Raw genomic sequence first — 14,129 nt, 5'->3', positions numbered from 1 at the left:
TGATTTATTACGATATATATCATCGGAACATCATGATTTTTTCAAATCCCTTTCATACACACAAAATATAGATGAGTAGTAAATTGTTTTGTAGGTTATGTTTGTAATTTTGTAAGTTATGTAGTTAAACAATGTTTTCAATCGTACAAATTATGTTTCTGAAGTGTTTTTAAAAATATGTAAAATAAATTGAGTATTGTTTTTTTTTTTTTTTTCAATTTAAAGCAAATTTCAATCTTAAATTCTTTTGAACGCAAACATTTCAATATCTCGATTCGAATTCACCGCAAGCTTCTAAGAAGAGGCATAGAGAGATCGATAAAAATCGATCAATCAGTTATAGATAACTAAAAAGATAGATAGATAAAGAGATAAATAATAAAATACTAAGAAAAATAAAATTATTAATTTGTAAGATTAATTGGATTATTGTAAATACATTTACAAATGCTATTTACAGGTAAATTGTATTAATAACAATATAATGGCCGCTCACACATGTTTGTGATAGCCAGAACGTTGACCGTTATTTTATTTATAATTTTATATATATATATGAAATTAAATTTGTTATTAAATTGTTGTTTTTTGTTTTATATTAATTTTTTCGTAAATGACAATAAAGTTTTGTTTAAATTAATTCTTGAAAAATATTACCCGGCCCCTAACCAAACGTTTGACTGCGTACACGTGCAGCCATTAAATTATTAAATTTCACGGTTGTAAATAGTTAATAAAACCTAACCTCTATTTATATATACAGGGAAACAGATTTGATTATTATCATTCTTTAAGAACCTTCATATAATAATTATATATATATATATATATATATATATATGTATATTATATCATTAAATATGAAATGTCTGATTTTGAGGTGAAAATAATCCGAGTAATCAGACATTTTATTGTTAATAACCTAATATATATATATATATATATACACACATTATGTACATTATATACATTATATACATTATTACATATAATATATTTTTTTTAAATATTACATGTAATATTTAAAAAAAAAAAAACAGGAAATGTTCTCGTGATGTACATAGGGTTGGTCTCACTTTATTTTTTTTTTTACGACGTGAAAAGCAAAAAGAAATTGTTAAGCTCAGTAAAGAAGGAAAAAAGGAACCTCCCACATATTCTAAGAATAGAACCATAGATTTTTGCGCAATCCTATTCGATAGAGGCTGCGGGTCACATTGTTATTAGATCTTGGATCGTGGGACGCCATGGAATATTGTAAGGACTACCACCACTACTACTATTACTACTATTACTACTACTACTACTACAACTCGATTCGGTGAGCTTTCCTTCCTTTTCTGAGGGTACCTGACCTGAGATAATCCCATCTTGGGACCATTAGGGTATTATTCTCGATATACGTTGCTTCACCCCTCCTTCGTGAACTTGGAAAATACTTCATAGAAAATATCTATACTTGTATAGGTGTATACCTAAGGGGTCTTACAAGTACCCCCCTACTCTCTCCCTTTCTCTATTTTTTTTTCTATATTTATCTCTCTCTCTCTCTCTATTCTTTTCTTCATCCATATTTTCTTTAGTTGTCACTGAAACGAATCCCGGATGGTGTCACCGAAAGTTTCTCACCCTCTAGTTTGACGCGAATGTAGGGAAGAAATGTTAGATAGATTGTCCGAGTTGTTACGTTTCCCCATTTTGATTTTAAAATATAACGACAAATCGACACACAACGTTTTTTTTATTATTATTATTATTATTATAATATTTATGTATAATTGATTATAAAATTCGTTAGATAGAAAAAATTTTCTGATAAAACACTTTTTATATAAATACCTATTTCTATATTTTATAAACTACGGGACCATTGATTGTTCGCTAAATCTAAGAAACAGAATGTTCAAGGTGTAGATGTAATTAAGAAAAATGTACAGTCAATTCATAGTTGAAATAATTGTAAATACTGTTATTGCCATATTTACATATATATACAGTGGGTGTAGAAAGTATTCGTACTACGATCAATTTGAAATAAAATGTTGTGAAATTGTAGTTTTTATAAATGATAAATTTATACATATTCTTGAAAGTATCTACAATACATCTAATGAAACAAAAAATTATTTTTTTTTGGAATAAATTATAAAATTGTCAAGGAATACGAACAAATTGGCAGAAATATACGTGCAATAACTATTCGTACAGTTCTTATTTCGAAATATTTACAAGAGAGTTCGTATATATTAGATGAATCGGAAAGTAATGTCACTTTTTAACCTCAAAATTCAAACAAATATTTTTCAAACAACTTCTTATTATTAATCAATAATTAAATTAATTAACTAAATTAATTAATCACGTTATCAACAATCTTTTTCTATCTGGTATGCAAATTTTTAATATCGTAACGATATAAACCATCAATCGGTTTTTTGATTTAAAATATTAGAAATAATTTGACATGCGTAGTAACGACATTACTTTTCGGTCCTCCTAATAAATCATAATGTAAACACATCACGTGATTGCTTTCCAGTTATAATTGACTTCGTCAGTATGTTTGTGAGCGTAATCGACATCAGTTGAGCTGAAAATTTTTTAAGATCGAAAATTATTGTTGGAAAATGGGACGAAAATGTGTGGAAACAACGATAGAAGAAAGAAAAATGATTATTAATTTACATAATCAATGTAAAAGTTTATTAGAAATATCGCGAATTCTAAACAGACCTCGATCTACTGTATAAAGTATCATTGATAGGTATGGATTAAGAAAGAAACTGTAAAATAACTCAAGAAATTGACGTTCACAGAAAATGAATCAGTGCACTGGACGAGTTATCACAAGTATGATAAAACAGAATCCAAAGATAAATGCTATCAAAATAGTCGAACATCTAAAAAATAATTGAACTATTGATACATCCGCTAGTACTGTAGGTAATTTTGTTGCGAAATGAAGGGTATCATGGTCATACCAAAACCAGCTGCACTCATGCAGTCCCAAACAAGTACAGAACCTCCACAGTGTTTCACTGTGGGTTGCAAGTTTTCTGGTTTCGGCTGTTCATTTTTTTTCTTTTATACAGTGCAGTGTCTATCAGATTTGAAAATATGAAATTTACTTTTGACTGTAAAAATAACTCGATTCCAGTACTCTATTGATCTTTTAATTGTATTATTTGCGAATTCCAATCCTTCCTATTCATTTCATTTACGAAAATTCATCGGTGTACGAATACTTTCTACATCTAGTGTATATATATATATGTATATATCACTAGAACTACTGACTGTTGAGACGTAGCTATCTCTACCAAAACCAATTCAAAATGATTGGTCTTTGAAAAAGATGTAAAAATTGAATATTATTATATACATTGATTTATTATTATTTTGCAAAATGAACTCCATGTTCTGAAAACTTAAAAACTCTAAGAATATTTCGTATCAAAATATTCTTGAAACCAAATCAAATCAAAGACCAACCAGTCAAAATGACTAGTGTAGTAGTCCTAGCGCTATATACTACAATATTTATAAATTCTAATAGAAAATTGTAAATTTGAACAAAAATCTTTAATAATTTTTCGTTTATATTTTAATAATACAAAGAAAAAAATTGATTTCAAAATTCTTTACACTAACCTAAATAACCTGTAAAATTTGTAAATCTATTCGTAAAGTATTTCAATCTTGATGCAGAAAAATTGAACTAATTAATTTTTAGCTACTTAACGAATCGAAAATAAAAAAAAAAAATAAAAAAAAGAAAGGGGGGAAAAAAAGTATGGTTCCACTTAAACGCGATTCTCAACTGAAACTTTATCACCGTCACTTTTGACCGTTCTCTTTCCTCGTGCTTATCTCAAAGGGGGGTCGCTGTCGATCTTCGTTAATTAAGGCAAGGGCATTCCCTTCTTTAGATTTCCTATCTAAACCCATTCCCACCCAAAGGATCAAGAATACTTTTAAATTAAAATTTCATAAATTCTTCTTTTTTTTTCTATTATATATACATATATGTATATATAGTTACAAATGTTACAAAATTGCACGTCTTTGGTAAATATAAAGCAGTAACGTATTAACACTAAACGTACCATGACCAATCAAATGACCGATTGTAAACGTTTTATTAGAAAATTCGCATAAAATTAATTTAACATCATTTGTTGATATTTTTATTTGTTAAATTTGAAAACACATGTATATGTAACCTAGCCTTTATTTATTACAACAGGTCATTTGACCGGTTACGATACAAATAGGTATATATTAAGTCTCAATACGTTTATTGTTAAACAAGGACGACTATTAACTTCTAAGAAACCTTTCTCACAAAAACATGATTTTAGATTGAACACAAAAGAAATCAAATTCTGATCTTGATAGATGTTAAAAAAAAAAACAAAAAACAAAAAAACAAAAAAAAACCTTAGACCCGAAAAGATCGATAGGTTCGGTCGAATTATTTCTCGATCGCGATAAACCCCATTAACGTTTTCTGCTTTACGGATCAAGGATACAAAAAAGAAAAAGAAAAAGAAAATAAAAACAAATGATAATCATCATCAAGAGACAGTTTCTGAGACAAGAGAAGTCTGATCTGAAGTGAGACGTGAGAAGTCACTCTCACGTGTGTCAAATGTTTAAACAAAAATGATTTGTGATTATAACAAATATCACGTTTCGTATTATATTTGGTCATTTTGAAAATCATAAACACACACACAATACGGATAAACTAACACACGGCAAGATATCAAAATTTCGTAAAGAGAGATAGATATATACTTCGCGATATAAGATGAGATGAGATAAGCACATTAGATAAAAACGAAATTAGATTAAAAGAAAGGTTTCTTGAATTTATTTGTTTGTTTTTTTTTTCTTATATATATCGTCGATGTTTATTAACGTAACAAATAAAAATTAAAAATTAATATTACAACGATTAAAGTATTACTTACCAATATGCACAACCATGGGGGGGGGGATTATTGAAATATTCTTCTTGATTTATATTTTTTGTCTCCAACCAGAATCCGTTCTATTATTTTTTTATCACCTTCACCAAAACAAAATAATAAAAAGTCAACGAAACTCTTCCTTCTTCTTTTATGTATTTATTTTGATTTTTATTTTCTCAAGTCAAACGATTGAGACTACGCGAAACGATTACAACATCGCGTTACTGAGAACTTGTACCAATCACGATGATCTCCGGGTAGTGGTATTCACCGTATAGCGAAGCACGTGGTCGCTCTTTGATGCCTTCCCCCACCCCCCATTCAATGAAACTTCATTACATATATATATATATGTATATAATTTTTGTTTTTTTCAACCAAACCGAGATATTGTTCGTCAAAACGTGAACAAAACAAATGACAATAAATAATCAGCACATATAAATAAAAAATCTTTATATAAAAAAAAAAAAAAAAATAAATAAATAGAAACAAAAGCTAAATTAAAAGACAAAAGAAAAAAAAAACAAAACCCCCAAAAAAAAGAGCAAGTAAATAAAAGGTACACAGGTTGATGAAACGTCGTCGATATAATCGAAAGGAAAGTACCGGTATCCAAGGAAGCTCAGTTCGAACTGAGAACCCGAAGAGGACCCTAGCGAGTCGAGTCCCTGCCTCGGGTGTGGGTTTTTGGTTCGTTTTTCTTTTTTTTTCTTCTTCTTCTTCTTCTTCTTTTCTTTCTTTCTCTCTCCTTCTCTGTCTCTGTTTCTCTCAGGGTCGAGAAGAGCAGCAGGAGCAGGAGCAGCAGCAACAGCAGCAACAGCAGCAGCAGCGTTTGCGATCGTGGGGCCCCCGGGGCCTCTGGAGGCGGTCGCTCCGAGGAAAGAGTGGGGACCCCTAACCTAACTTAACCCGGACGAAACACCACGTGACACCCTCTACCCTTACCCCCACTCCTACGTGAACGTAACTTTGGATCGGAAGGTGCTCGTGCGTGAGTAGGCTACCGATGAACTTGCTTTGATCCATTCAGTGCGTAAATGTGTGCACTAGAAAAGATGAAAAATTAGAAAAGATATTCTAATTCATGAAATACATGTTTTAATAATAAATGAGTAATATTATTGTTCATAAATATATAGGAACAAAAAACTACATCGTTTTATGATTATTATTTTTGTCACATTTGAATCTTTTTCATTTATTGTATTTCTATGCGAAAGGATAGGGAAGCTCGCTCACGCATTCGGCCCTCGCCTTGAAGGAAGTTTATAAAAAAGCCAGCCAACCTCGGAGACTCCCACAGGGCAACCTACACGATCGCAAAAGGTACATCGTCGTCTTCCTGCATTCGAATGCACTTTCATTCTGTATATGTGAAAGAAAGAGAAAAGTAGTAAATCAGGAACATATGTTGGGATGTATGCGTGTCTCTTCTTTATGTATGCGCATGTATATATGAATGTGTTATTATAGAAGAACATAGGCGTGTTAGAAAGGAAAGAAAAAGTAAAAAGAACCACAAAAAAAAAATCCAAGAAATGAGAGAAAGAAAGTCCTAATCCTAATATACTTGAGAAAACGTAGGCAGGCCTGTTGTTGGTAAAGGCCCCCTGCTTTGAATGCGTTTCATTGCGATACGTGCACCCTCGAATGCGTCAGCGCTCCTTCCGCGCACACCTACATTCGTATAAATATACATATATATATTAGATATGCACTGCTACGCGTTACTGTGGCTCATATGAACAGAATATGATGTTGTTGTATAGATAAAACTTAGGTTATGTTGAAATCTTTCGCGCACTCATCGAAATCTATGACCAACAAATGGCGCTGGACTTACTTGTATATCTTTGTTCTTTTTTTTTTTTTTAAATTAATTAATTATTTTATAAATAATTTAATGTAATCAAAACTTAGCTGTATGTGAATGCAACGTTGTGTCCAAAATTCAAAACAATCGATAAAGTATTTTTGGAGATTAAAGGTTAGAAACAAACCAAATCTACATTTTTATATATAAAGATGTAAACGGTGTGCTATTCAACTTTTAGAATTAGAATGATAAAGAATTATTTAAATAAATAATAACAGTGATACGTATATATATATATATATATATATATATATATATATATATATATATATATATATATATATCAAATAAAATATAACCTAGAAGATTTTGAAGATAATCTGAAATAATACGGTTAGGAACTTGTATAGAGTTGACTATATTCCGGCGTGGGACAGGACGAGCACTACGGATGCTGCGTGCTCTGCTGGGGGCGGCTCACTTATCTTTTTTTTCTTCCTTTTTGCCTTGGATCCAACTCCCCTCTTTCTTTATTTTTTCTTTCTTCTCTGCCCCTCTTCTTTCAACTGCTTCAAACTCCCTTCTTCTTCCTTTCCCTTCTCCCACCATAGAACAATTTCTCTTTCTCCCTCTCTCTCTTTCAAGTGCACGCGCGCGCACGGTATATCTTTTTTCTTCATCGTCCACTGCTCGAAGCACAGGACTACGAAGAAACGTATCCTCTTTCTATCGTAAACCCGAAGAAGGGTGAGAGAGATCGTGGGGGAAGGCAACAGGTGAATACTCATGCTCGTTTCAACGATCGTACGATAATATTTGTATCAATTCGTAACAGAGAGAGTTTATATTTTTACATCAAAATTTTATTAAATGATTGTATCCAAATTATTTATGTATAAATTATATTGAGTATGACGTAATTATAATTATTTTTGTAGTTAATAATTATTTATTTATTTACAATTTAAAATTTAACAGTTATCTAATGTCTTCTTTTGACTGTATAATAACAAAAAGAATTGTGTGTTTTGAAATATTAAGTTGGCAACTAAGTAATTACGGATTTCTTTATATATATCTATATATATATTTCTTCTGTGCACGTTTCTGTAATTGATCTCCTCCTAAACGGCTGGACCGATTTTAATAAAATTTTGTGTGTGTATTCAGGTGGATTCGATAATTGTTTTGCGTTACAATTCGGTCCAATTTAAGTTGTCTATTTAATTTATTTTTTTATTTATAAATAGTTATGTGAAAAGTTTATAGGTTGAGGTTAGTCGATATTCGAGTTATAGAGAATATTCGAGTCGATAATCAAAGTTATTCGATTCCAGTTTGTAAATCGTAAAGTTTATAGGTTGAAGTTAGTCGATATTCGAGTTATAGAAAATATTCCAGTCGATAATCGAAGTTATTCGATTCCAGTTTGTAAATCGCGTACTAATTAAAATATTACATTAAGATCTAATTAATGTTTGAAGAGTTTTGAAGTGTGCATAAAAAATTATACATTTTGCAAATTTAGTGTGGAATTGAAGTGAGTATTTTATATAATTTTTTATTAAATTTACACGTTTGTAAAAAATTCAATTCTTTATATGTCATGAACTCCTCCTAGAGACGGCTGGACCGATTTTAAAAGTTTATAGGTTGAAGTTAGTCGATACTTTTTGTTGATATTATACTTTTCGATATATTCGATATATTTCTCTTATCGTTTCCTTCGTGTTATTATTGTGTTACAAAAAATCGTGTCCTAATTGAAATATTACATTATGATCTAATTAGTGTTTGAAGAAGTTACTAAATTGACACTGTTGTCAAGATTTAAAAAATCCGTGCTTTTCTCACGGCCAATTATATGTTGCGTGTTTCAGGGTTGGAAAATCATCGAATTTGTTTGTGTATACTCCTGAAGGATCAACCAAAAATATTGTACATCCAATAGCATTACGATAAATTAAATTTTTGTTTCAACTTTTTCAACTTTTATTAAAAAAATTTTAAGTGAATAATAATTAGACTTCATTGAACAGTTTAAAATTATATTAAATGAACGTATCAATCTGATTCTAAAAAAGTTTTCACGTCAAAAAAGCCACAGCAACGCAAATTAATTTAATATTTATATTTATATATTATAATTATAAATAAATTAAAAATTATATTTATATATAAATTTATATTTAATTATTGCAATATAATATTTCAATAATTATAATATGTAATAAATATATATTTAATATTATTATAATTAAAATATAATATATATAATAAATTTATTTTTAAATAATAAAATATAATAATTATTTCAATATTACATTACAATAACTAAATATAAATTTATATGTAAATATAATCTTTAATATATAAATTAATTAAATAATTCATTAATTATGCCGATACTCATCATTAAAATATGAAAACATATGCCAGTCACGAACGTGTTAACACGTTGAATGCCACGCAAATTCTTACGGAAATCTTGGTCAGACCATGCGCTGTAAAGTTGAACGTCAGGCATATGTGCCTGACACAGCCTGAAGATGAAGTTCTGTGTCAGTCACTTATGACTGACGTGTCACTCAACGTGTTAAAAATGCATTTTTATTAATTTACTTTATATTATAAATAATATTATATATATATACTGATGGTGCAACGATTGGTTGAAATCAAAATTCAATCATATCAAAAAGGAAACGTTTTATCGCTTCCTCCTTGAAGCGTGAAAGCACGCAACACATATGTATGTGTATGTTCATGGTACGTAACCGAAATGAGAGCAACCCACTCCTCTCAGTATCCTTTCTATTCAAGTTAGTTGATTCTGAATAAAGGGGGAGATATACCAAGGGCGTCTATGTAATCCCTCCCCACCATTTTCAAGAATGTAACCAAGCTCTTTTCATGAAGATTGATATTACTTGAATTACAATTAACATTTTATGTTTTAACAGGTATATAAAAACATAATTAATTTCAATATACACCTAATAACTCATGTCCTTTGTTTTTGTTCAAGGGATTAGTGTTAATGTTGCTGTAATAAACCGTAATGTCATCTTTCTAGATCCTTGAATATTACAGGTGGATAGAAAGTTTCAAACTTTGGAACTTTTGATAGAATGCAATTGATGCATTTGATGATTCGATAGAATGCAATTGAATGTATTTACACACATGTATAGTTGTAATAAATATACGGTTACTCTCGTACACATTTAACCCCCACGTTTTAGCTTCCGCGTTGAATGAGTTAGAAAGAGAGAGGAAGAATCTGACGAATTTAACGGTCGTCAGGCAGCGTGACAAGTGCGTGACAAGTGCGTGTTCATCGGTTAAGTTAGTCGAAGAAAGTAAGAAGAAGAAGGAGAATAAGAATAAGAAGAAGAAGAAGAAGGGTGCTTTTCTTCTGTTAGTCTTGTTGGTAGGGTTCGTGCGTTGGTGGTTGTAAGTTGGCGGTTCGTTCATGGCCACCGAATTAATAGGCCATCTGCTCAACTCCTCAGGGCTCCTTTAAGGAAGTCAATGTTTAGGAAGTCCATGGGAAGCGGCGACAACGGAAAGACCCATAAAGAGAGGACATGGGAACGAGAGTTTGCGAGGAAGTTACGTACGGTGTTTCTTCCTACGCCCCCTTAAATATTTTTCTTATTCCTATTCTCCTTCTTCTTTTTCTTCTTCTTCTTCTTCTTCACCGTTGGGAAAAAAGAAACAAAAAAAAAAAGGGATGAAACTTAGGTTAATACAATTCAATTTTTTGTTAATCAATTAGTTTATACTTGAATGATTTTCTCACAGGTTTCGTTTGATTACTTCAGAGTGTTCCCTGTAATTTGATAAATATTGTCTGATAATCGTCATAATAACAGATACAATAATATTAAATGAAAGATAGGAGATAAATTGGAAGGTTTTAGGAAGATTTGAAAATTGTAGACAACAAACGTATGGTACGTTGTCTGTTTTTTCGAAATAGTAGGAAGAAAAGAGGATAAATAAATCCAAAACGACGAAGCCACTACCACCACCACTATCTAGTCGTGCGCCTGGTAACAATAACGAACACCTTTTATGCACACGTGGATTTCTACCTCCTTCAGAAGGAGACACCACCACCACCACCACCACCATCATCATCATCACCATCACTATCAACATCAGTACGAGCAGAACCACTAGCACGAGCAACGTCTACTCATCCTGTCTCTCTCTTTTCCACCTTCTACCTTCTTCTCCTCATTCACCTGCTGCTATTCGAAGATCAGCTGCCCTAACCGCCACCTTGACAGCACCTTGCTACCCACCACTGTCCTCCTCCTCCTCCTCCTCCTCCTTCTTCTTCTCATCCTTCTCATCCTTTTCCTTCTTCTTCTTCTTCTTCTTCATCGTTTTCGTTGTCGTTGTCGTTGTCGTTGTCGTTCAGTATCTTCTTCTTCTTCTTTCTTTTAGCGTTTGCAACCACATGCCCCCGCACACGCATACGCATACGCCCAGGCGTCCAAGAATTTTTCCAAAAAATCCAGCTGCAACGATCTTTTATGGGGGTCTCCCGATGCTGCTGGCCGTGCTACACCATGTAGCATGCACCGGCACCAAACGCACAGCTTGCCAGACTCCCATCGTCATTATACTTCCTTCTGCAAAAGTTATCTTACTCTACCCGACCTCTTCTCTTTTTATTTTTATTTTTTTTATATTTTTTTTTTTTATGGATCGTGTAATTGCATTAGATAAAAGGATACAAGGGTGTGACTCGTATTTAATAATTCATCCTTAACAAAGTGCTATTATCTTCATTCAATTCGTTCTATCCTTGTTTATTTTTTTATTTTTTTTTTATGGGTGATATGATTTATTAACAATAATTTACTATCAAATGGAAATGTTAATTTGTAATTCATATTTTGTAATTGATTCGACGAATGTTATTGTCGTCTTTCATTTTGAACATTGTAATAAAATAACCACGTTATTTCTTTTTGTTCTTTTGCATAACAGAGAAGCAAATAAGCAGCAGGTGAAAACACCGAGCTCTATACACGTAAAGAAGAAAGAAGGAAATATAGAGAACGATCGATTCTTTAAGACAATTTTTAACTGACACACGCACGCGACATTTCGTTCTGTAATTTAGATAACAGATATTTCATCGCATATGTCGTTTGCAACAAAATTCAACGGCTCCGGCATAACATATTTATATATATATATATATATATTGTTTAATGTTAATGTTTAATTCAAGAAATAGATCTAACAAATTGTGTGTGAACTTACAAAAGAAATGTTTAGCTCATAGATTCATTCAAGTTTGAATGTGTTCAAAACCTTTTAACACGTTGAGCTCCATGCGAATTCTTAGGGAAATTCCTGTCAGACCACAGGCGTTTCTTTGTATTGAAAAAATAGTTGAACGTGTCAGTCACCCGTGACGGACGTGGCCTAAACGGAAAGTCTAGTGTCAGTCACCGATGGCTGACGTGGCGTTCAACGTGTTACAGGGTTAATGTTTCTACCGCATTCCTGAATCGCTGCAGCACCCACTTTGAAAATCACTGGTATATATTATCTACGATCGAGGATTTTTGATAGAATAATTGTTTTACAGCTATTCGATTTCGATCTTGAAGTACAGCCAATTGTCGAAGTAATCGTTGGTAAGACTATTGAGCAAGCTTTGATCGAGGTCTTAGAGGAAGAAGAAGTGGCAGCTTTACGAGAACAACAAAGAAGATTCCGAGAATTACGAGCTGCTGAGAAAGCCGAAGCAAACAGATTGAAAGAACAAGAGAGAAGACTTCGAGAGGAAAAAGTGAGAAAATATTCGTTGTATTGTTATTTCATTAACGATTACTACTATTTATATTTATCACTTATTAGTTAAAATAAGTCAAATGTTATAGTTATTACCTATATAATAGAGAAGATATAAATATAAATCTTGAATGATTTTTAATTAATCTCTAATTTAACACGTTGAACGTCACGTTCATTTTTAAGGAAGTCCTTGTCAGGCCATGCTAATTTTCAAGGAAGTCCCCGTCAGGCCACGCGCGCCACTTAGATGTATCCATGTTATACGTTGTCAGTCATCGATGATTGACGTGGCCTAGAGGGAAAGCCTAATGTCAGCCACGAATGACTGACGTGGCCTAGAGGGAAAGTCTTGTGTCAGCCATAAATGACTGACGTGACCTAAACCGAAAGTCTAGTGTCAGCCATAGATGACTGACGTGGACTACATGGAAAGTCTAGTGTCAGCCATCGATGACTGACGCGACCTAAACGGAAAGTCTAGTGTCAGCCACCGATGGCTGACGTGGCGCTCAACGTGTTAATGAACTAACGAAGAAGATTCTAACATAATGCGAATAGGTTATGTTTCCAATTCTAATAAAGTCGATAAAAGGTTACGTCTGCTGTTGTTTTTCATTCTCTCAGAAAATCAGAAGGAAGAATATCGATTTTTTTTAAATGATTGGGGAATAAGAAGGAAGATGAACGTTCCATCCTTGGACCCGTCAGTTTCTATTTATTGGGCTGAACGTCCGGTCAAATCTTTAAGATTTACGAAGAATCAAAGCATATGACCAAAGGATAATTTTTTCTGCTTATTTTTATCGTTCGACTCCCCACATGAGGGGTGTGCATGTCCAGTAAAAATTCAAAAAGATCTAGCACATCTTTTTTTCATGAAAATCTGACCTCGTAACGAAAATCACTAGTCTAACGGTTTGAAAAAAAGATGATTTTTCAGAATTTTTTTCAAAGTAAACTACTGCATGAAATGTTTTAATTTTTAAGGAGATATTCATGAATACTTAATGAATATATGACCAAATTTTTAGATTAAAAAATTGAAAATTAAGCGACTTATTCGTAATCTTCCAAGTCCCCCCATTGCTGCAGTTATGGCGACCTTCACAGTTCATGAAATCCAAAAAACCAAAAAGTTTATTAAACTAGAAGGAATTTTCCGCACCATGAACCTCGGTCCAAAAGAACAATTGAAATTTAACAAAATGGTGGAGTTTTATAAAAAAAGGTTTCAAATTTCGCGCGAAAATTTGATGATTTTTGGGCCCTGCCAAAATTACATTTTTTATTCGATCGGAAAACTGGAGGTTCATGGTATGCACAAATATATATAAAAGAAGCTTCAACAAGAATCAAATCGATCGGATGATTTGTCTTCGAGTTCTAACTGCAGCAAATTTGGAAAATGCATTAGGAGAACCGAAAAGTAATGTCGTTACTACGCACGTCAAATTTTCATATTAATATTTCAATCAAAAAACCGATTGATGAATTTTATCGTTACGATA

At 32.1% G+C, this 14,129-nt stretch overlaps 1 protein-coding gene across 1 annotated transcript in view; it reads right to left on the bottom strand.

Annotated features, from left to right (window-relative positions):
- Nucleotides 1-12,873, bottom strand: part of LOC107071502 (U5 small nuclear ribonucleoprotein 200 kDa helicase-like) — a 74,343-nt gene extending 61,470 nt beyond the window's left edge. The window contains exon 1 of the mRNA XM_015330543.2: nt 12,469-12,873. The gene's annotated coding sequence lies outside the window, so the exon portion shown is untranslated. The remainder of the gene's footprint in view (nt 1-12,468) is intronic.
- Nucleotides 12,874-14,129: the final 1,256 nt, after the last annotated feature.

The sequence above is a fragment of the Polistes dominula genome, unplaced genomic scaffold, assembly GCF_049000335.1.
Source record: "Polistes dominula isolate Pdom_NZ unplaced genomic scaffold, Pdom_raw_medaka contig_26, whole genome shotgun sequence".
Lineage (NCBI taxonomy): Eukaryota > Metazoa > Arthropoda > Insecta > Hymenoptera > Vespidae > Polistes > Polistes dominula.
The sequence above is the reverse complement of the archived record's forward strand: the minus strand, read 5'-3'. Positions and strand labels throughout refer to the sequence as shown.